We start from the raw sequence: 23,810 nt of genomic DNA, 5'->3' as shown, positions 1-23,810 counted from the left end.
GCAGGGTATGCTCAGACGTGAGTCCCTTGCTCACTTTGCCGCTGGTTTCAAGCAAGCCTGGCTGAAGACGGCTAAAATGCCGGAAACTGGTCCTAGGAAGCGTGTTTCCGGTCCAGGGAAGGCATGGCTTGGCAGTTCGGGCTGGACTGTTCCCATGAGGCACAGGGTCAGACTGATTTACATATGGCCATGTCTGAACTGGGGTGACATAGTGGGCTAAAGAACGGTGATGGGTTAAACCCAGATTTCTTGACTGGGTGTGAGTGTTTGATTGGTTCAGATGCTCCGTCCATCACCACCCTCTTTTGTACCGCTTTGTTCGCCATACGTTGGCAGGGTATGCTCAGACGAGAGTCCCTTGCTCACTTTGCCACTGGATTCAAGCAAGCCTGGCTGAAGATGGCTGAAATGCCAGAAACTGGTCCTAGGAAGCTTGTTTCCGGTCCAGGGAAGGCATGGCTTGGCAGTTCGGGCTGGACTGTTCCCATGAGGCTCAGGGTCAGACTGATTTGCATATGGCCATGTCTGAACTGGGGTGACAGAGTGGGCTAAAGAACGGTGATGGGTTAAACCAAGATCTCTTGACTGGGTGTGAGTGTTTGATTGGTTCAGATGCTCCGTCCATCACCACCCTCTTTTGTACCGCTTTGTTCGCCATACGTTGGCAGGATATGCTCTGACGTGAGTCCCTTGCTCACTTTGCTGCTGGTTTCAAGCAAGCCTGGCTGAAGACGGCTAAAAGGCCTGAAACTGGTCCTAGGAAGCTTGTTTCTGGTCCAGGGAAGGCATGGCTTGGCAGTTCGGGCTGGACTGTTCCCTTGAGGCACAGGGTCAGACTGATTTGCATATGGCCATGTCTGAACTGGGGTGACTGAGTGGGCTAAAGAACGGTGATGGGTTAAACCCAGATCTCTTGACTGGGTGTGAGTGTTTGATTGGTTCAGATGCTCCGTCCATCACCACCCCCTTTTGTACCCCATAATGGACAGCACAGCTTTTAAATCGTCCCTACAGTGGGCCAGTTCTGGAATGCTCCAGAGGCGTCGCCAATATAACAGTGGGCGCGACAAGATCCAATCTGCTATTGGACTAATACCCAGGTCCATTCTAATTGGGGTGGTAGGTGTGTTCTTAGGTAAACCTAGGATCTGCCTCATAAAATTATTTTCAGTGACTGTGAGTGCACTCACCGAGTGATGCCCCAACAATTCTGCTCCATATATAGCTGATCCCCTAGCTTGTATTTTATAAATTTCTGCTGGGGGGCTTATAATCTTTGAGGTCGAGGATTTATAAAGCTTTAGGATTCCAATGGTGGCCTGAGTCAGTTTTAGGTTGGCCTTGATAATTTGGGAGGACCACCCCATTTTATCATTTAGAGAGAGTCCCAAGTAATCAAAGACAGAGACTCTCTCTAGTGGTCTTCCATCCAGAGTGGGGTGAGGGCAATTGGTGGTATTTGCATTAAAGACCATATATTTGGTCTTTGAACTATTAACCACTAGATTCCTCCTTTTACATAACTGACCGAATTCCTCTAGGATACGCTGCATCCGTATAGGTGATTTCAAGAGCAGCAGGGTATCGTCCGCAAACATTAATGCAGGGATTTTGCGGTCTGCCAGTTTGGCGGGATCTATATCTTTGTGAAACAAAAAGCCCTAATCAGCCTGCATGGTTAAAGTCACAAAGCCCTGTAACTATTGGGGCCATTTCTTTTATTGGCTCACCTAGATAAAATTAATCAATGTTGTGTTACAGGTCAGACCATACCTTAAAATGTAAAAACCTGTGTACAGCTACACCCACAAAGAAAATATGTGAGAAAGCAAGGAAAGTACCTCACGGACGTAACACCCGAGGGGGTTCCCGGTTTAATAATTACCGGTATACCCGCTTCTCATCATTGGTTACATTCCTTGCTGAGAGGATGAAGTGTGTGCAAAAAAGATGTGCACATGAGAGAATCGATAGAGACAGGTAAGGAGTGTACACATCCACAACCTTGTAGGAAAGAAAAAGGTGTTTAGAAAGAAATACCAAGTGCCTACACCCAACAACCAACAAATATAAAACAAGTGAGGTTTGGCTGGCTGGGTCGATTTTATTCTGGTGCTGCCAAACTTCACTATTAAAAAATGGTTAGGTTAATACCATTGATTCATTGTAACTGGACCGACATGTTTCATTGCCTTGTCATTGGCAACTTCGTCAGGGTACGTAGTTGGGTCTCAATTCTCAATCCTCCGTATTTTAGTGAGGACCTGTACACAGACAAACATAAAATAGAGCGCAGCAGTGGTCACTAGGTGCATCAATAGAGGGAGGTCTATTCTGAGCCAAACACAACCACCCAGTCAGTGCAGGTAGCTGCAAGGCGCTTTGTTTACCTTTTGCTCGACTGTGGTAATCATACCATCGAGCATCAAAAGACAACGTGTCAAAGATCACGTGTCTGTCGTGGAAACTCCTTGAAGTGAGTAACCTATGTAGGGAGCAGATAAAAAACACAGTTGGTTCACCGTACTACAATCCGCCCCGAGTCAAGTATGTTATATGGGTGTGCTCCTGAAATAAAATTTCCAAATGTGAACCCCCATGCTTGTGTCACCGCTACAAGCTGCAAGTCACTGGAGTGTACAGCAATGACACAGTTTCAGTGGTGGGAAAACGTGGGAGCTTGGTGATGTTATATTGCCAGTACTCCATGGTCTTAGGTTTCTGAGGCGGCGTGTAGCCGCTTAGTAATCATAGCGTTGTCAAAAGTGATCAGTTGCTACCCGTGCATCAGTGCCTCAAACTTCCCATCATGGTTCGGGAGGACACAGAGGCTTGCCTCCAACATGGATCACCTAAATAAATGAATCCCCAGCCCGTGCGGCGCATCAATCAAGAGCCCCAGTAACACAGGAAACATCCTACCGTTCTAGCGGGGTTTTGGATCGACTTAAAAACGCTCCCCTTGCCAGCTACCACATACCGCTGCCGAGTCCCTCCGGCACTTCCGACGTCTCACAACTCAAGCCTGGATTGGAGACGCGGAAGTAAGCGCGGGGGACTCCTCCCACCACGTAACGAGGCGGCCATCTTGAGTAAGTAGCGAGGCACAGAGTAAGGTGCGATTTCAATCGCTAAACTTTATTGGCCAGTGTCAAACACATCGGGATCGATCTCTACATGTATATAAAGTGTGGCAGCTATCAGTACCCAATAAAATGTGATTGTATTCTGGCGAACTCACATTAGGGGAGAAAGACAAATGAGGGCATTAAAACAGTAATGCCTAATGCAAGAGTAGATGCTAGTGTGATGTATATTCCATATGCCTAGCGATCCTGTATAAAATAGGACATGGTGTGGAAACTCTTATTGGTGTATATTTTCTGTTTGACATGTTCGGATCAGTAGTATGCTGGTAAATCTGTTTACAGTCCCAGGGCATAGCCAATATTTACTGTTCATAGTTGGATAATGAGGAAGGCAAACCAGAGGACTCTAGCGTCTGCTCACTTTATTCCACTCAATGGAATCGTTAAGCCCCTCTTTATCGGCCTTCTCCAAATAAATCCACCTAGCTTCTTTTCTGGCCAGTAACCTGTCAAGGTTGTGTGTGTCACCCACCACTTTCTCCAGTACTGTCTACTTTAGGTCACCCTGCCCGTGGGATCTATATCTTTGACAGCAAGGAGATCTTTGATTAGCCCGTTGAGAAAGAGGGAGAAATGGGTTGGTGCAAGCACACATCCCTGTCTCATCCCCTTCTCAACAGGGAAGGGAGAAGTCAAATTGCCATTCTTACCAAACCTCACTCTAGCGTAGGTCCCTACATGGAGACGCCTAAACTGGTGGCATAAGTATGAAGGAACTCCCATGTCCAACAGTATACCCCACAATTGTTCGTGATCAACCATATCGAAGGCTGATTTTAAATCAACGAACATGAGGAACAGACTTCCACCCACCAAGACTATGTGTTTCCAATGGATCAGTTGAAACTTAAACAGCTGATCAATGGTCGAGGTTTTGCTTCTGAAACCCGCTTGGAGGGGGGTCAAAATGTCTTGTTCCTCCATCCACTCATTTAGCCTAGCTAATAGCACTCTGGCATAGATTTTTTGGGACACGTCTATCAGACTTATTGGTCTGTAGTTTGCAGGATCAATTGGGGACCCCTTTTTATATATTGGGATAATTTCGGCCCCAGCCCTAGTGGCTGGGTGCGGCATCCCGTTTAAAATTGCATTAAAGAGAATTTGAAAGTATGTTGGCCCACACTGCCTGTTCAGTTCTATAAAGGTCCCCGGGGATTCTATCTAACCCAGGGGCTTTGTTTGGTAGAATCCTCGTGATTGCAATGGAGACCTCAGCCAGAGTACAAACGGGTTGATCTATAGGAACAGTTGGGAATAGGGTATCAGTTATATTGTCATTCGTTGGACGGTTTCCTGTTGTACTTGAATATAAATGGTTAAAGTGGAGACGCCAAGTGTCCTCAGAAATATTGGGCTCTATAGCAGACTTGCTCTCGGCACATCCAGAGTGGATCAAGTTCCAAAAGCCTCTAAAGTGTTTTTGGTCTAAGGCACTTTTTATTGACTGCCATCTTTCCAATTCCCATTCTGCCTTTGCACTTAGAGTCATCTTTTTAAAAATAGACCTATTTTCATTGATAATGGCGCCGGCGCCCTTTTTAAGGGATATCAGGAGCACCTTTTTGGCATCTCTACAGTACATATTAAACCAGGGACTTTTGTCCCTTGGTCGATTACCCTTCATTAATTTATTAGTGTAAAAAATTGTGCCAGTGATGTAACAAGTTCCTGGTGGAGGGTTGCTAACTCTGTATTAAACATCTCACAGGTTCCAAAGCTGGTGATAAGGTTTACATTTTCCAGCCTGGAAATGACACATTGATAGATTTTACTTGTTGTTTCTTGGGACTGGAATACAGCACCCCAACGGATGCGTCTGCCTCCACCGACCACTATTAAATTATCTTGATCCACAGCTTCCCCCAATTCTGGGACTAAATATGTCCAGACACAGAACCAGAGGGTTGTGGTCACTTTCTGGCCAGGGGAGGACGCAGAACTGTAAAAGCCTTATGCCAAAATTCAGTATGTAAAAAGATATAATCTATAGTGGATTCATGGCCTGGTTTATTATAGGTAGAGTGGCCCGGATTATCATCAGCAAGCCTGACATTGCAGGCCCTCAATGAGTGTGTGAGAGTTAGGGAGGTCAATTGGAGGACCAAGGGGGTCCATTCCCTTATTGGATAAACATTTGCTGTAGGGATCGATAGGATTTAATCTTTCTCAGACAAGATTGATAACGGTAGCCCATTTAGGGGCTCAAAGTGGCAATTAAAGTCGCCACCTATGATGTAAAGTGCTTCCTCTGAGAGCATTTGCAACAGGGCTGCTAAGTGGTCCAATGTTGTAGATGTATACCCATGCTTTACTGGTCTAGAGTATACATTGATGATAGCCAATTTGGGTAGATCGGCCTTAGAGATAAGAATACATTGGATGTCCTGTGTATGAGTATCAAGGAACTTTACTGTAAACCCCAAATGGGAAGCAACCCAAATACATAGACCCCCAGATGGTCTACCTCTTGGCCCCTTCACTGCTGGCACATTGTATGTTGCAAATCCTACTCCATGTGGCGATTTTAAGGCCCAGGTGTCTTGGAATAGGCATATTTCATGTTCGTCTATGAGGTTGCCCCAATCCGACTGCTCTAGGTTTGCCCCAGAGTCCTGCTATATTCCAAGACATAACCCCGGTGCCCCTAATGGTTCCTTCCAATCCACCCTCAGGTTTGGGGCTGTTTCTTGCCCAGGGGGGATTGCTACAATCTCCATGTGGTCGCATGAGGAGTCGGTCAGCCGGTGGTGTGTACCCTCCTCCACAGCTAATGGGCTGTTAAAGTTGGATCCATCCACCAAAAGACCAGCATCCTCAGGTGTACTGGAGTAGCTTGTGTGAACAGCCCTTTTACACACATTTACGTTCCCATCCCTGGGTGGCCCGAGGACTCAACCTCTATACCCGGGATAGATGCAATGGGGTGATTATGGGTAGTGAGCAGAGATACCTGAATAGGCGCCAGTCAATCAATCATATCCAGGATGCTATATCTATTTCTTAAAGGAATGTTAAATACGGAGTTAAAGCCATCAAGCCCCAGAGTTCCACTATGGTTTCGCCCTTCTACAAACTTATCCTGATGCCCGGTTGCTCGCCTCGTGCAGAGGTGGTATAAAAGTAATTGAGATCCAGGGCCTGTATGGAGGCATTAGGGCTAGGCTGTGAACCCTTACAGATATGAGGGGCTGCCCACCTATCTCCAAAGTTGACTATTATACAGTCCCCTTGTATATCCTTCTTCCTCCTACCAACCCAATTTACTCTGCGCGCGAACAAGATTTTACTCCGTATATTTGGGGGAAGGGGCCTATGGATATTTAGCCAGTGGGTGGTTTTATTTTTCAATTCAATATAAGATTCTTGCCTACCCTCATCTAACTTGGGGACACCGGCCAATACAACCACATATGGTACCGACTCCAAAGGTAAGTCGATAGGAGATAAAGTGTTTGCATAGTTATCAAACCCATTCGAACCGCCCTTTGCCCTTGGTCCAGAGTCCATTTCCTTTGATTGGGGTGGTTCAATTCCTCCCCTCAAAGGAGTACTGTCTCCCGTAGGCATTCTTCCATTACTAGTCATTCTACTTGCTGCAGTATTCCCATAAACTGGGGCCCCCGTTATTTCTACAGCATGGGGGCCTGGATTCGTGTTGATGGCAAACTCATCCCTACACCCCACGGTAGGTGCTTTTGCAGCCAGATTGACCCTTGATAGATTACTCTGTATCCCATCGAAATTTGTCTTTTCCAGAGATTCAAATTTCACCAACCTCTCCTCTATTGCTAGGAGTCTATCAAGCAGAGGTTGCATAGTCGAGGTTTAAACCCAGATCAGTTGACTGGGGGTGAGTGCTTGTATTGTCAACGCTCCGTCCATCACCACCTTTGGTTTTGCTTTGTTCGCCATAAGTTGGCAGGGTATTCTCAGACGTGAGTCCCTTGCTCACTTTGCCACTGGATTCAAGCAAGCCGGGCTGAAAACGGCTGTAATGCCAGAAACCGGTCCTCGGAAGCTTGTTTACGGTCCAGGAAAGGCATGGCTTGGCAGTTCGGGCTGGACTGTTTCCATGAGGCACAGGGTCAGACTGATTTGCATATGGCGATGTCTGAACTGGGGTGGCAGAGTGGGCTAAAGAACGGTGATGGATTAAACCCAGATCAGTTGCCTTGGGGTGAGTGCTTGTATTGTCAATGCTCCATCCATCACCACCTTTGGTTTTGCTTTGTTCGCCATAAGTTAGCAGGGTATGCTCAGACATGAGTCCCTTGCTCACTTTGCCACTGGATTCAAGCAAGCTGGGCTGAAGACAACTGTAATGCCAGAAACCGGTCATCGGAAGCTTGTTTCCGGTCCAGGGAAGGCATGGCTTGGCAGTTCGGGCTGGACTGTTCCCATGAGGCACAGGGTCAGACTGATTTGCATATGGCCATGTCTGAACTGGGGTGGCAGAGTGGGCTAAAGAACGGTGATGGATTAAACCCAGATCAGGTGACTGGGGGTGAGTGCTTGTATTGTCAACGCTCCGTCCATCACCACCTTTGGTTTTGCTTTGAAGTAATAAGGCCACCAATCTTTAACAAGAGTCCATCTCCTACTAGAAACGAAGGACCAGGAGGGGGGGGCATTAGATACTATATTCTCCTCAGGCAGGACTGGAATTGGATAAATGGAGTCAAGTACTCCTCCATCCTCATTCAACTTCAGAATTTTTTAATTTTTGCCCCTCTGTGTGCCCTCTCCTCGCTTCCTTTTTGGGATTGCCCCGTCTTCTTAGCAGATTTATCCTGTTCGGCTCCACCCATGCTAAGCTAGAAGGGGCGAGGACATTGGTAGTAGGAGCTTCAATGTTCTTACACATAGTACTACTTGGCTGCTCACACCCTCCCCCCATGTAGTGATGCACCACCTCCCCCAAAATAGGAGGACTACCACCCAAATAGGGAGTTTGATGGACCACAGTCCAACCATTAGCTCTCACTGGTGTTCGTGCCACGATCAGCTCTCCCATTGACGAACGTTTGACAAATTCTAGCTCTTGAGACACTCTACGCTCGGTCAAGGCGATTTTATGTTGCAAGACCGAAGTAGCCCTTATGATAAATTGGTCCAGGGTTCCAGCTACATGGCCTCCTGTCCCCACTTTCCTGCTTTTTCCCTTCGCGACAAGAAATTAAGTCTTACTGGTATGAGCACTTAAAGGGAAATACAAGTGTTTTTTAAATCGACAACATAGATGTGGATACTAATTGCTGACCTTGTCTTCCAGGCGTTAGAGGGGTGGCCCAGCCCAGCCTCCACCGGTCACCAACGGGCACAACGGGCCCGCCCTTGGCCCGGGCTTCGAGGGTGCCGCGAGAAGTAAAGTAGCATGCAAAGTAGCCTGTAGGTGGGTAGGGCAGCTGGAAACGATGCGGCTCAGGTGACGCTGGCCGCGAGGCTCCTGGAACCTGGAGTCCTTCAACAACAAGGATTTGCCCCAAACAAAGACTCCTTCTGCAAAGCGACACAATAGTAGAATCACTGCCCAATGAAAATCAGTGGTATGAAGGAAATGGCACCTGCAGAGACGCCACGTACAAGGGAATATAATCAGGACAGGCTGTCGCAGCTGTAGGAGCCACCCAAGGCGCCGCAATCACTACCAGTCCATGCAGGAGTGGGCTCCCTCTCACAGCAAGTCGCAAGCACACCATCAGATTACCAGTTAATGGAGTGCAACACCTTGTCTTAACAAAAACTGTCCCCAGAATCAAGATGGCAGCTACAGCACCAGTGGCACAGTCTGTATATTAGACAAAGCGTCCTTACCAGCAGCACTTGTGATACAAACTAGGATCCAAATTCAGCGCTCACCATACAGCAGTCGTTCTGGAAAATAGATGCAGGGCCGGAAACCGCGGCGAGAAGTGCCCACAGCTACGGAGCACAAAATGGCGGGCTCACAGCGGGATATCGCGCGGCCGATACAGAAGGCGTCCCCTGCAGCGCGGCAATGCTCCAGAGCACAGCGGCCTAAAACAGAGTCCCAATCCACACGGGGCGCTCTCCAAGAAGCAGCGCCGCTGACAGGCGCCGCCGCGCCACAACTGGGAGCCACGCAGCAATGCAGCATCCAGCGCCGGCAGCAGCAAGAGGAGACTCCGGTACTAGAGCAGCTCCGCCGCGCACTCACCCGGAGCCTGAAGGCCCCCACAGAAGCGCCAGCGCCGCCAGCAGCTTCACAACGCAGCATCGCACACCACAGATTCCCACATTGTTCCCAGGCCCGCAAACAACAGATGAAGGAAGCACCACACCTCCGTCCGTGAGGCAGCAGCGCAACTCGTGGGGCCACCGCAGCAGTCACAAGGCCCACACCGCCACACTCCTCCAGAGGCCCAGGTCCGATCAGCACGAGTCAGGTAACGTCACGTAGGGTGCTCAGATATCCAATTTCTGCCAAGAAGTTAAAAGACTTTCTTGTTTGAAAGTCCAAATTCAGCCTTCCAGTGGTCTGCCCTGATTGGTCAGAGTTAGGTGGATTAGCCAGGCTGCCTTAAAGAGGTAATAAAGAGCCCCTGGGGTTAACCAGCTCTGCTGGGAGGGCAGTATGCTGTTCCATAGGAATGCCAGGCCAGGGGGAGGAGTCGTAAACCATGGACTTCAAAGGCAGAGGGATGGCCACAGTGTTAGTTTCTACTTTAGATTGTTGACCCCCACCAGACCCAGGATTAGGGAAGGAATGTGCAGATGGTAGGGGGAGAGTCTATGGAAATAAGCCATTCTAGGGGCTGTGTTTAGCCAGCTCTTACCTCCTTGCTGGAAAATCAGCCATTATGGATTTGGAAGATTTGATGCACTCTGGGACAACAATAATGCCACACTCTACAGGATGTGGTCATAACTTTGAGGAGTTACCCTGCTCCCACTGGTCAGAAGTAACCTCCTGCATGACCCAGAGAACTTGGAATAAGTATCTGAGAGGGGCAGAACCCTCCAGATCTGCTGCTTGAAACTTACTGAAGCAAGAAGTGCACTGCTGAAAAGATGTTGCTGTGCACCGATTTCTACGGCCTGACCTCTGAAGACTGCACCATCTGAAACTACACCTGGAATATCTTGCTGGAAAAGAGCTTAAGAGTGGGCTCCCTAAAAGCTACAGGTTAAAAGAGCTCAACTGGAACATCACCAACTAAACCTACACCTTGGAGAACCATCAGTAGAATTGTAAGGGTTTTGTACCAGTGGATTGTGGGAACTGAAGTCCTCAACTTTCAAGGACCATCTTGGAGCTTTAAAACCCTTGAAGTGAGTTTGAGACACTTTGGGACCCATTGAGGAACTTCAGGAAGAAGTTCAAGAAGTTTGGAGAACTTTGGACCAACTTAAAAAAAAAAAGCTCCATAGAGGGACTGACTCAACCTGGCCAGCCAGGCCGCCTGCCGTTAACCGCGAGCCGGCCAAGCCAACCAGGTTCTTCCCTTAAAAGCTCCATAGCTCCAACTTCCAGAGATTGACTGGGACTAGTGAAAATCTGAAGCTGGCGAACCTTCACTGGATCTGGCGACTTGGGGAGCATCAAGAGACCAAGCAAGAAAAAGCTCCAGAAAAGTGTCTAAGTCTGCTCATAGAATAGGTGACCGGGAGCAACCGCGAGAGCCAAGCCGCCTGCCTTCCATGGCGTGCCGGCCTGGAATCCTGGTTTGCCCCGCTGCAGAGATCTTGAGAAATCTTCTACTTCTGCTCCGGGGAAGTTAACCGGGACCTCGTCACAAGTCAAGCCAGCAAACCCTCACCGAATCCGGAGTGGCTGGGAGCTTCGAGGGGCCTCGGGAAGAAAAGGTTCAGAAAAGTTTGTAAGTGTGAAGGTGGAAACTGAGACCGGGCTGTAGCCGCTCAGGGCTCCATTGCGCCCAGCCTGAAAATTTGACTTTGCCCAGGTCTATCGCGAGCAGGTATCACAATATGGTGCTATAATCTTTTAAGTGCTATATTTTATTACATCTTTGAAAATTCATATCTCCAGTTCCCTACATTGGATTTCTGTCGTTTTGGTGTCATTTTAAAGATACAAATATTCCTATTTTTATAAATTGGAGTTGGATTTTTATTATGTGTTGTGTCTTAATTATTTACTGTTATTGTGTTTTACATACCTGTCTTTGAAGTTAAGCCTGTCTGCTCGCAGCCATTTTGCCAAGGGTTGAGCATAGGAATAATTTTCAACGATCTAGGCTGGGACCTACCATGTGTTAGTGTCCTTATTGCCAGTGGCAGACCTACATTTGCCCCTACCAATAACTCACTTTCCAACACCAAATAACACTCCTTAGCACATTTGACAGTTTAAAATAACACAAGTATGTAACGTGTTTCCACAAAATATAATTCAATTAATGCACAGAAGATTAGTATTCTTTCTTCTTTGTTGGTCACTTTATTTAGTGTAAGTCTTCTCAGAAGTGTTTCAACAGCCAACACGTGTTTCGTCGCATTAAGGGAAGTCGTACCACGACTTTCTCAAGGCTGTGTAATATAAAAAAAGACACAAAGAAAACTATGTATAATGGGACTTTCAAAGCAGTCCCATTGACAACAAAGCTACCCATACTTCAATCGTATTAGGAACGTCACCAAAACCAGTGAATCTCATGCTCGTAGTGATGAAAATAACAAACCTTCTCAGGGGTCCCACTGATACTTGGTCCTTTTAAACCAACAAAGAAAAAATTGGCACAGAAGCTGAAATATAAAAGAGCATCTTTATTAACCTCAAATGAGTGAGACTACGTCACACAGAAGCCTTAGCAACTGAATGAGGCAGTCTAAGGAGTACAGAAAACAGAGGCCTTATATATGCTTAGGGTTACATAGTCATCATAAGACCAAGGGGCAGTCCTGGCTCATGTAAGCATGCAAAAATGACTAAGATGGGCATACAAGATCTGCTTGCTCAACAAAGTGGGAGGAGAGTTAATTCTCCATACAGCAGCAAAAATAGCCTGACAGTTATACTAGAGAAGCAGGTGCATTCTACTAGCTAGGCCCTTATGGGCATGTGCAAAGGTGGATGATGCTAAATATAGTTTGTTTCTATGCAGATTGCAAGAACAGTCAACACTGAGGGAGGACCGAGCACATGGCGAGCACGTGGCAGCACAGGGCTTACTAAAATGGCCGCCAGAAATACAAAATGGCTTTCAGCTCATGCTAACAAATTCGTCCAATATTTAACAGATGCTCCTTTTAGCATGAGCTAAAGACATTCCTATTATCCAGTAGGAACATAGAAAATATTTGCACATTAATTTTCATAAATTTATCAATATCCTAATTAATTGCTAGGTGGGCATTTTCCATTCTAAACATTTCATTAAGCGGGTACAAGCAGGAATACAAAGCGAACAGAGCATTAGGTCATAATTAACATACAGACAGTAGGAGAGAGTAATGACCACTATTACAAACAGAATTATAATTGTTCTCATCCTAAGCAAAAGCTAATCCTAAAATCATCTAGTAAACATTTTCAGGGCTCCTATGCATTTCAGAGACTATTCATTTTAATTTCAGAATAGCCAACAACACATATCGAATAAAAACATTTTCCAATTGACTTTTACATTTTCCTTGTATGAGGGCTAGAACATTAATCATATCTGGGACCAGGAGGACCACACAGGGCCATAAACATTAGGACGAAGAGCTGTGAAGGGCTGCTCCTCCTTAAAAATAGGACGACTAAAGGGATACATTATTGACAAGAAAAAAGAAGAAGTCCTTGGGGAAATTGAAGCTGCTGTACAACCAACCAGAGGGGAGTCTTTTCCCTGTGTCTGTTTGAGCCTCACAGGCCGGCTCTTGTTGTTTCCACGGTGGAGCTGCGCAACTCGCAACTCAAGAATCACAGCCCAGTTTCAGGGGAAAAGTCTCTTCTTTCAGGATAGGGCAGTCACCCACCAGGCAAATGCTCTCAGCAATCCTGTCCAGTGTCTCAGGCAGTGCACCAGTTTTCTTCACTTCAATCTAACAGGCACCAGAGACACAGCACCTGTACCCTTATCTCAAGTCCTTCCCTAAATCCTGTATTGCTCTGCTGGCGCACTGCTCATCCGTTGGGGCCACACATTGCATCCAGTGTAAACAGGTATTTCTTGACCAACAAACAAAGGTGCAAACTTGCATTCACTTTGGGACCAGGATTCAGAGGCCTGATGCTAGGATCCCTAAAGCAACCCTTGTTTCAAAAGGGGTCACCTCAAGTAAGGCCTTCTCGACATTCTGGTCGGTCTGTGACTCTCAGCTGGGCATGATTCACGATTTCTCCTTTCTGATTTGTGACCCCGTCGTTCGCCCAAGACTGTGGCAGGGGTACACACTTGATCACAGGGCTTCCGCCTTCACTGAGGTCCTAGTTGCCAGCAATGCCTGTGCTGGTTACCTTCACTTTGGCTTCAAACTGGACTGGTGCTGATGCTGACTCCCCAGGCTGAATCTGATGTCTGGGCCCCTCTGGCAATGGTTGTAAAGCATCAAATATCTATTGGTGGACAGAACAAAAGGTATTTAGACAAGGCACAGAAACAGTCTATCAACAGAGAGGATAGTCTCAAAATATTTCCTAGTCTTGGTACGCCCCATATATTAGCAAGACACCCACGAACCACTTCCATCTATCTATGTAAGAGTAAAAAAAACAACAGCCTGGACCTATTGGCAAGTATAAAAGGAACTTCACCCAATCCCAAGCAGCCAAGGAAGGCTGTATTAATTTACTAAACTCAGAGGAAAAGAGAAAAACAACACAGACATACCCTAAATCCTTACATTGGTGAATTCCTGTGTACTAATCTGAAAACCTTCACAAAAAAAGGACGTGTTCTACACTTTTGCTCATAAACTTTACATTACTTGTACAGGACTGCAGACAATTCTAAAATGATTCTTCTTATTTATTCATGTATTTATTTATTTTAGTGTCTTATAGAGCGCGAACTTGACCAGTAAGAGTATCAGAGCGTATACAAGGTCTACAAACCAACATAAAATGCAGAGAAATACTAACACATCTTACCCTTACTCCTACATGTAAATGATTACAACCATAGTCAGCATTAGTGCTCAGAACTGAGATAGGTGTGACAGATTTGTGGGCTATACCTACATTGTATGCTTAGGATCATGCTCTTATGTTATTGGAGCAGCAGGAAAATCTAAAACTTCTAATTTAACAGGGTTTCTTATCTATAAAACAACATTTCCTTCAAAACATTTTTGCTTAAGGATCACATGGGCATCTTCCCTGCGTTCTACTTTTCATGATCCAGACTATGCAACATCAGCTCTAATAAGGACTCAGTTTATTTACACAGACTAGCTAATAAAAAACTAGCAATGCCCTTGCAAAACTATGTAGCATGGAACAACATACAATAATGGTGTTATCACCTAAGACTTTTAGAACAAAAACTACCTACATCTAGCTCCCCTTAAAGGTCAAAATAAGGGAACAACAATCTAGACTACTGAACCTGTCATAATTTCATCAAACAGGATGGGCAGTAACATAACATATTTTAATTAATTTTATTAATGCTAACAATGTTTAAAATAGTATTACTGAATAGCCAATTCAATGTCTTATTGCTATTTAACAGACAGTTTAGACAGGCTAAAAAAAATGAGAAAAGGAGAGAGCAACATACATATTACCTAGCCTTAATTTGTAGAGGAGCTAGCCTCCTTCCCCCATTTGACAGTAGGAAACCTGAAACAGGTTTCACTTCTGTCAACACTATTAACCTCTATTTTTAGCAACTGGGCATAAACAAAGTTATAGGATGTACATAGCACTTTTGAGGAGGTAAAGAATATGAATACCCAAACCCCAATCCTTTTAGCAAATTTACAAATGTAACATGAGGGCACATAAAGTCAAACTAAATTTCATTGCCTCAGCTTTTAAGCATTAGTGCTGTATAAATAGGGCAAAGTTTATCTGTTAATCAAAGTTCACATATACCATTATATCCTGCTTGGTTTTTTTGCCAAACAAAGTAAAACTTCTCCTTTTCTCCCCTGTCCTCTTTCAAAAAAGTTTCAGAGGTCAAAATGGCAATGCAGACCTTACTCCGGGAGCTCTAAATCTAGAACTGACTTTTAACTCTTCCCAGCCACCCTATTCTGTGTGCAAAATATTCCATGCAGTTTTCCCTATTCAAAGTCACCCTGAAAATAGAAAGCTGACCCATTCCCCTGTTTGTCAGTTTAATAACTTCTGCTGGTTTTTTATACATATTTTCAATTATAAGCAGTGTGTAATATACTTGTCTAACAATATAGAAGTCAGAGATTTCAGAGAAGCTTAATCATGGGATAAGCCTTAAATTTTCACCTATACCCTTCACCCATAATGATTTAAAAAGAGAGTCCAAAATTTTTATCTTTTCTCCTGCCGACCACTCATATCCAACTTTGCCACCGCCCTCATAGCCCTAATCCAAGCTAAGCATGTCGGGGAATCAGCAGAGACCCATAGCTTACATATTTCCCTTCGGGCCAACAGAATAGCATAGAATACCAACTTAACTTTATCGTCGACATCCCTGATTTGAATATCTAGCCTACCAGTAATGACAAGTTCAGGGCTTACCTCAAAATCCTGGGCCAGTACCTTGGACAAGCATATACTCACATCTCCCCAGAAGCCTTTTATCGCCGGGCATGTGACAAACATGTGCATCCTCATTTGGGCTGGTGCATTTAGGACAACTCACCGACCCACCGTTTTTTAATTTAGCCAGCTTCTTTGGCGACCAATACGCCCTGTGGAGAGTGAACAAGTGGTTCCTTCTTAAATTCGCAGGTTTTACCACCTTATAAAGAATCAACATAGTTACTTGCCAGTAGTCTTCTGTAGCGATCCTTGGCAAGCACTCTCCCCACAGGTGGTCCGGCAGTGTGAATGGTCCGTCCTCCATCTCAATAATTGCCCAGTACCAGCTCGCCACTTCTTTCTTTATCGGGGCCTCTTCAGCCAGCTTCTCCTCGAATTCATTGTATACCCCTATTAGATTGTCTTTCCCTAAAGCCCAGCTTTGTATCTGGAGGTATTTAAATTTCGAAAAGTGGTGCCCCCATTTTTGTTCGCAATATGACCACGGCAATAGACTCCGATCCAAAAAGAGATCCCCCCAGCGCTGAGGACCCTCTACTCTTAACCCTCTTGCCAATGCATCTTTTGTCCAACTTGGAGCACCTGGTGACTCCCAGATCAGTGCTCTTGCACTGAAGTATGGTATTTTTGTGGCCCTTCTGATTCTATACCAGAGCATTGCCAAATCCTTCAAAATTTTCAATCTCACTTTTTTGAAGTATTTTGGGTCCGAAAATGTGTACATAAACCCATCTTGTTTAATGCTCTCTGCTCTTAACATCACAGATAATAGTTCCCCGATCACCGAGCTTTCAGGAATTCCCAAAAGCATTCTGCAGTTTTTAAGCCCAAAGGCCCAAGCATATATCTGAAAATCCGGTGCAGCTAAACCTCCTTTCAAAAGTCTTCTCCTGATTTTCTTCCAGGACAAGCGTGATCCCTTGGCTGCCCAAATAAAAGACCCAATCTCACTCTGCAATCGTACAAAACCCTCTTTCTCAAACATAAGAGGTAACGTATCAAATAAGAAGGTTATCTTAGGCAGCACCATCATTTTTACAAGGTTAACCCGTCCATAAAGCATTAGAGGTAGATGGACCCACCCCCTCAAAGCCAGAGATATTTCCTTCCTGACTTTAGCAAAGTTAACCTTAGTGATATCTTTTATATCTTGAGTAATTTGGACACCTAAGTACCTTATTTCTTTTTTACAAACTAAACCCTCCGCTACCGTATTCCAGGACATAATTTATGTCTTATCAGCATTTAGCTGATATCCCGAAACTTCGCCAAATTTCTTCGTTAAAGAGCCTATGGTGTCCAATGTTTGATGTAAATTTGATGTTAGGATAACTATATCATCTGCATATAGCCCGATCTTTCTAACCCAACCCTGACATTCAAAAGGGGGTATCCCACCTGCCTCTCTGATTTTACAGGCTAAAGGCTCTATATACAGATCGAATAACAGGGGGGACAAGGGGCATCCCTGCCTTGTGCCTCTCATTACTTTTATTGACTTTGTTAGTACCCCGTTAACTAAGACTCTCGATGTAGGTGACTGATATATTCGGGCCAAAACCCCACCAAAGTTGACCCCCAATCTTAAATGTACTATCAAAGCCTTCAAAAACTCCCAATTCACACGATCGAACGCCTTAGCGGCGTCGAGGGCGACCACAGCCAGAGGGAGGCTGTATGTACCTGCAAGGTCTATGCTTCCAATCAAAGAGAATATTAACTCCCTTAAATACCTGCCCTTAATAAATCCTCTCTGATCTTTGTGGATAAGGTGGGGGGCTATCCTAGCAAGCCTATCTGCCATGATCTTAGTAAACAACTTATAATCACTGTTTAAAAGTGAAATAGGCCTATATGAATCCAGGTTCTTTGGTGATTTTCCAGGTTTGAGAATAACAATAATATTTGACTCATTCCATGATGTGGGAAGAGTCGCCTTGCCTAAAAAAACCTCGTAAAAAACTTTACTTATTAAAGGCAGCAAGCTCCCCCCCAAAACCTTATATACCTCCACCGGTAGTCCATCCGGGCCTGGTGCTTTCCCTTTTTTGCACTCTTTAACAGCTTTCTCTACATCCCCCTTGCAGATTACTTGGTTTAACAGCTCTTGCATTTCTTCTGTCACTGGAACCAAAGCTTTTATCCATTTTTCTATTTCATCCTTTTCGGGAGCAAGATCTTCCCTATATACCTCCTCAAAGTGTCTGTAAAAAGCTTCAACTATCTCTTTAGTTTCTGTCACTACACGGCCTGAATCCCCCTCTTTTATTTCTTTAATCATATTTCTTATCCGATCCCTCCTGGCTTTCCACGCTAGTAGTTTACTAGTGCCTTCTCCATATTCAAAGTGCATCAGATTCGAGGCCTCCCATCTTTCTTTCACCCTCTTGTTAACCACTGTGACTACCTCTTCTTTCAATTGCTCCAGATCTTGCACAATTTTTTCCTTCACCAGCGGGTCCCCTGAATTCACCATTACTGTCTCCTTCTGACGAATCTCCTTCTCTAGAATCTCTATTTTATTAAAATTAACTCTTCTTTTCTTTGCCCCCAAAGCTCCCAGTCTGCCCCGGAGAAAAGCCTTAGCTGCCTCCCAAACAATGTCTATCCTTGCTGAACCCACATTTTGCTCCACAAATGCTTCAACTTCCTGCTTAAGGATTTCCATAGCCTCATAATCATACAGAACAGTACGGTCCAATCTCCAAACTGGAGCTGATTCAATAGATTCCATTTTAAGCTCCAAGTTGACCTCTGAATGATCTGATAGATGTACCCCCACATGCATTATCTGATTCACTTTATCTGTAAGTCTTCGATCTATTAGAAAGTAGTCAATCCGAGACCTGTGGTTATATTTTTTATTATAGTACGTATAACCTAATGCCTGGCCTGCCCTTAGTCTCCACGCGTCGCTTAAACCAAACTGCACTATCAGGTCCTTTACTCTAAGTGACATTTTGCTATTGGTCAGGGCCCTGCTGTTCGCTGATCTGTCTAGTTTATTATCCAGCACCGTATTAAAGTCGCCTGCTAAAACAATAAAATCTGTCAGACCCATCATTTCTTTGATTAGTTCATCTAGGGGGCCCACATCATCTTGGTTTGGACCGTAATACCCTATAATATTATATATAAGACCATTTATCCTTAAATTCACGATCAACCACCTTCCTTTGATATCGGCCACACTTCCCTCTGCAAGACAATCTAACCCTTGCCTGATCAGGATAGCAATACCTTTAGTCACCGCCGTTTGTGGAGTGTAAAACACATGCTTTAACCATCGCTGTGAACCTAAATATTTCTTACATTCTGCTTCCGTTAAATGAGTTTCTTGCAGAATCATAATTTGAACTGAAAGATCTCTCAAGTATTTCATAATCCTATCCCTTCTAGCTTTGACCCGAAGGCCATTTACATTCCAGGACATCCAGGTTAATACCTTAACTTTACCCCCCACCATCCCACATCTTCCCACTACTTTTCGACACCCAGGTGAAAAGATGACTTATGAGAACAAATTTTATCTTTTTTCCTAACCCAACCCCGTGACCTTTCCCTCCTATCCACATCTTTTTCCCCTCCCTCCCATTCTTCCTCCCCCACCCTCCCTCCCCGGAAAACCCAACCTTCTTCCTTAGACCCATCCTGGGTCCTTTGAGTGCCTGTTTTGCAGGTCGTGTTTCTATCCACTACTTTTACCCAATCTAAAAAAGCCCTCGGCATAGTCCTTACTGTTTCTCAACTGATTTATATCGGTTTACTCTTGTACCTCTCCATTCTGACATTGTTCCAGAAAAGCGTCTACATCCTCAACAAATCTGAACGTGTACATTTTATTTTTCCACATCACTTTTAAAAAGGCAGGGAATTTCAGTTGTACACTCACTCCTAAACTTCTTAATGGTTCAATTCTCTTACCTAGCTCCCACTGCCTATTGGCAGTTACCACAGATAGGTCTGACCGAACCTCAACCCCAGCCTCTCCCACCCTCAATGCTCCCTTCTTGAGAGCAGCTGCAAGGATTTTTTCCTTTAAGCTATATGTTTGAAAATTTATCAAAATCCTCCTGGGTTTTGAGCGATTTGGATTGAGTCTGAAAGGGTCCCGATGTATTCTCTGAATGTCCAAAAGAATCTCTTCTTCTGTTTCTTCTAACTGGAGTTCTGCCTTTAATAGGCGCACAGTAAACTCCCTTATATTGTCTCCTTCCTTCCCCTCCGGAAGTTTCAAAATTTTTAAATTATTCCTGCGCTGCATATTTTCCAGTCTCTCTAAGCGTTCCTCATAGATTCTTTCCTTATGTCTTAACTCGTCCAGATCTTTACTGTGTACCCCCACCTTGCCTTGAATATCCTTAATTCCTTTCTCCAGTGCTTCTGTGCGGACATTCAACTCCTCATACTTGGCCTCCAACACGGCACAAGCCTCTCTGATCCCTTCTTGATTAGCCTTTGACTCCTCGAACCCTCTGTGCACATCTAAGTCAAGCTTTTTTAATAATGCAATAACTACAGAGTCTGAACCCCCTGCCTCCATGAAGTCCTTGTCCCTTTCTCCACTCCCTCCTGACTTTTCAACACTCTGTGTCTCTAACGTACAGGGTATTTCCTCTGAAATCCCGGGACCTCCACAGGCGCCCATCTCCTCTTGCTCAGTCTTGGCCACATCCTGACTTTCTCCCTCCATTTCTAGGATTTTATACCTGTTTGGACTCACAAGCTCAGTCCAATCCCCCCAAACCTTGTCTGAACCAGACTTCTCTATAATGCTTTCAACACCTCCTTCCTGTGGAGTCTTCTCACTTTCTTGCTCTTGCTCTTTAATTACTCCTTCAAATTTTCCTGGAGGAGTGCTATCTAAAATAGACCCCCTTGTAAGAACCAACGTCTTGGGCTGCGGCTTAAAATAGTCGTTCAGCGAGGGGTTAACTGTTATTTTTTTTCCCTGTTTGCTTATTCTGTTGTTGTACTTTATATGTGTTTTTGCATTAGTCTTCTGACACCTTTCTTTATTTCCTCTAACAGCTCCTTGCAAACCAAATTCCCCCTCTCCTTTAGTCTTAGCTGTGCTTCTTAGTTCATATCCCACATTTCTCTTATGTGCCTCGCCATGTACAGTTTCTCCCTTCCTACTGCTCGCTTTATCCTGAGCAGTCTTAACCTTAACCTTTACCTTGAGCCCTTCCTCATGTACCGCTATTCCCTCCCTCACGTCTCCCACAGTAACAGCAGCTTGTACCTGCGTTTGTTGTCCGCGCCCTTGTCCTGCCTCTGTGCCTGACTCCTTCACGATCCCGGCGCCTCTCCCAACCGCCCCGCCAGCACAGAACTGAATTCTGGCCGCGGCTCGCCTGCCCCTCCCGATCTCCACTGCGGCGCGGCTCCACTTTGCGCAGCCTACCGATTCCTCAAATGGCTCCCTAGGAGGCTCCTCCTCTGCTGCCTTCGGCACAGGATCCTTCTCCCATTCCTCCGCCGCACACCGCCGCTGCCTCAATTAAAAAAACAACGCCAAAGGGTCGAATCAGGTCAACCCTACGTCTGGTTTCTTGCCGAAATTATTTTTCTATGCGTTTTCAAGTTTTCACCATGCCGACGCGTCTCCTCTCACTAGAAACACGCCACTCCCTCCAGGCACTCGCGACCAACTCGCTAGCTGGCCGCCATGTTTTCCCCACAGGATATTCCCGCTTCAGGGGTGACATCATGTGGAGGATCAAAATCAGGAAGACCAGAAATATACTGGGCTGCAGAGACAGAGAATCCCCAGAATCTCCGTGCACAGAATACCTCCTTAGTAGAATCCTGTCCTGTCCTCCACAGTAGATTTCTGTCTCCTGACAAGATCACTCCCTTAGATAGCCACTTCCCTGATGAGGTCCACGTTGGAGCGCCATTTGAAGAAAACAACAAACCTTCTCTGGGGTCCCACTGATTCTTGGTCCTTTTAAACCAACAAAGAAAAAATTGGCACAGAAGCTGAAATATAAAAGAACATCTTTATTAACCTCAAATTAGTGAAACTACATCACACTTAGCCTTAGCAACTGAATGAGGCAGTCTAAGGAGTACAGAAAACAGAGGCCCTATATATGCTTAGGGTTACATAGTCATCATAAGACCAAGGGGCAGTCCTGGCTCATGTAAGCATGCAAAAATGACTAAGATGGACATACAAGATCTGCTTGCTAAACAAAGTGGGAGGAGAGTTACTTCTCCATACAGCAGCAAAAATAGCCTGACAGTTATACTAAAGAAGCAGGTGCATTCTCTAGCTAGGCCCTTCTGGGCATGTGCGAAGGTGGAAGATGCTAAATATAGTTCGTTTCTAGGCAGATTACAAGAGCAGTCAACACTGAGGGAGGACAGATCACATGGCGAGCACGTGGCAGCACATGACTAAATGGCTGCCAGAAATACAAAATGGCTTTCAGCTCATGCTAACAAATTCGCCCAATATTTAACAGTAGTATGATGAAACTCAGTACAAAAACCATTACGAAAATGTTGCCCAGTTTACAATAACACAGAAAATTACCTCTGTGAAACAGTAGGTCTATGAACCTAATAGCGATGGAGAGACCAAGTACGTGTGTTTAGGTGTAGCAGGTGTTGGTTAGAAAAGATCCTCTTTCGGTTGTTGACAGGGTCGTGAAAATTGTGAATCGTTCATGGTGCTTATATTCGATGAATCTGAAGCGAGCATTCAAAGGAGGAAATAAAGTAATATTGTGAGTAAGTGAGGTTTTAAAAAACTAAGAGCAAGTCTGTATGAGGCTTATATAAATATCTAATTCCTGTATGTAAGTTGATTCTGAAAACCAAGTAGAGAGAATTTGTATAAGTCACTCCACACTATGGTATTATTTACTGAAATTTAATCTCAAATTTATGCCATTAGATTGGACTTACTTAATATACGGTGATAATTCCAATCGGCATAGGGTTTTCAAAGTGGTAGAGTCTGTTGTATGGATCGGGTTTCACCGGTATCTTTATCCTCTGGTATTAATTTTCTCTACGCTGCAAAAATTATTAAAAGCCACTGAACAAAGCTTCTCATATTCTCTGTTTCCTGCTTAAATCTCCTAACACTTAATGGCTGCAAAAGGTCTTGCTTTAAAGTTATCATGATGCTTTAATGTCAACAAGATCCTGTGCCAATACTTGACAAAGAGTGTTAGGATCGTGCACTATCAGGCTATAATACCACGTTCTGCTTATTAAAAACACGTGTGAGGAGGTATAGAGTGTACATTATATTTCAGTTATTCATCTATAGCAGCCATGGTATTCCCCTTAAAAGAAAGCAATGTTTATGTGAGCCCATGTTTTGTCCAGATTGTTTAAATTAACGCCATACATAATCTGGCCAACTATATCTGAATCTGTCTTCGTTGACTGCTTTCAGCCAATGTTAACCCCTTAAGACACAAGTAAATCTGAAAGTGCCCTGAATACATGTATCGATATAACTAATGTCGCGAAATATATGTTTAGAGGAAACTATGTATCTCGAGTCGTGATACCCCTTTAGGTACTGACTGCAATTCTTACCTTCTTCAATTGACAAAACTCCTCCTTGACGCCACCAAGTCTCCTTGAGGCTGAATACGTTCAAGCGAGAAACTCCCAAAACCATTTAAATAGCGGAAGTGTAAACAGGGTGTTTCAATAGTGTGTGAATTCCCTACCTGCTCTCTTGCCGTAAACAGCGAGAAAGGACTATGCATTTCATTCTAATTCGGCGGCCATCTTCAAGTATGAAAAAGACTTTGTGGTGTGCCTGTCTACATTTAGTGACTATCTAAATACATGGAAATTACGAATTGGTTAGCCCCTAGTTAAAACTCGCATATGAATATTTTGTTTAGTTGAGATGGAACTAATCAAATGTTGTTATACATGAGCCATGTTACGGTTAGGACCAATTAGTGACGTTGTCTCTTGAAATTCTCTAAGGCTACTCAATGGTCGAACTCAGTCAGTTC

This window comes from Lissotriton helveticus, chromosome 12 (genome assembly GCF_964261635.1).
Source record: "Lissotriton helveticus chromosome 12, aLisHel1.1, whole genome shotgun sequence".
Taxonomy (NCBI): domain Eukaryota; kingdom Metazoa; phylum Chordata; class Amphibia; order Caudata; family Salamandridae; genus Lissotriton; species Lissotriton helveticus.
The sequence above is the reverse complement of the archived record's forward strand: the minus strand, read 5'-3'. Positions refer to the sequence as shown.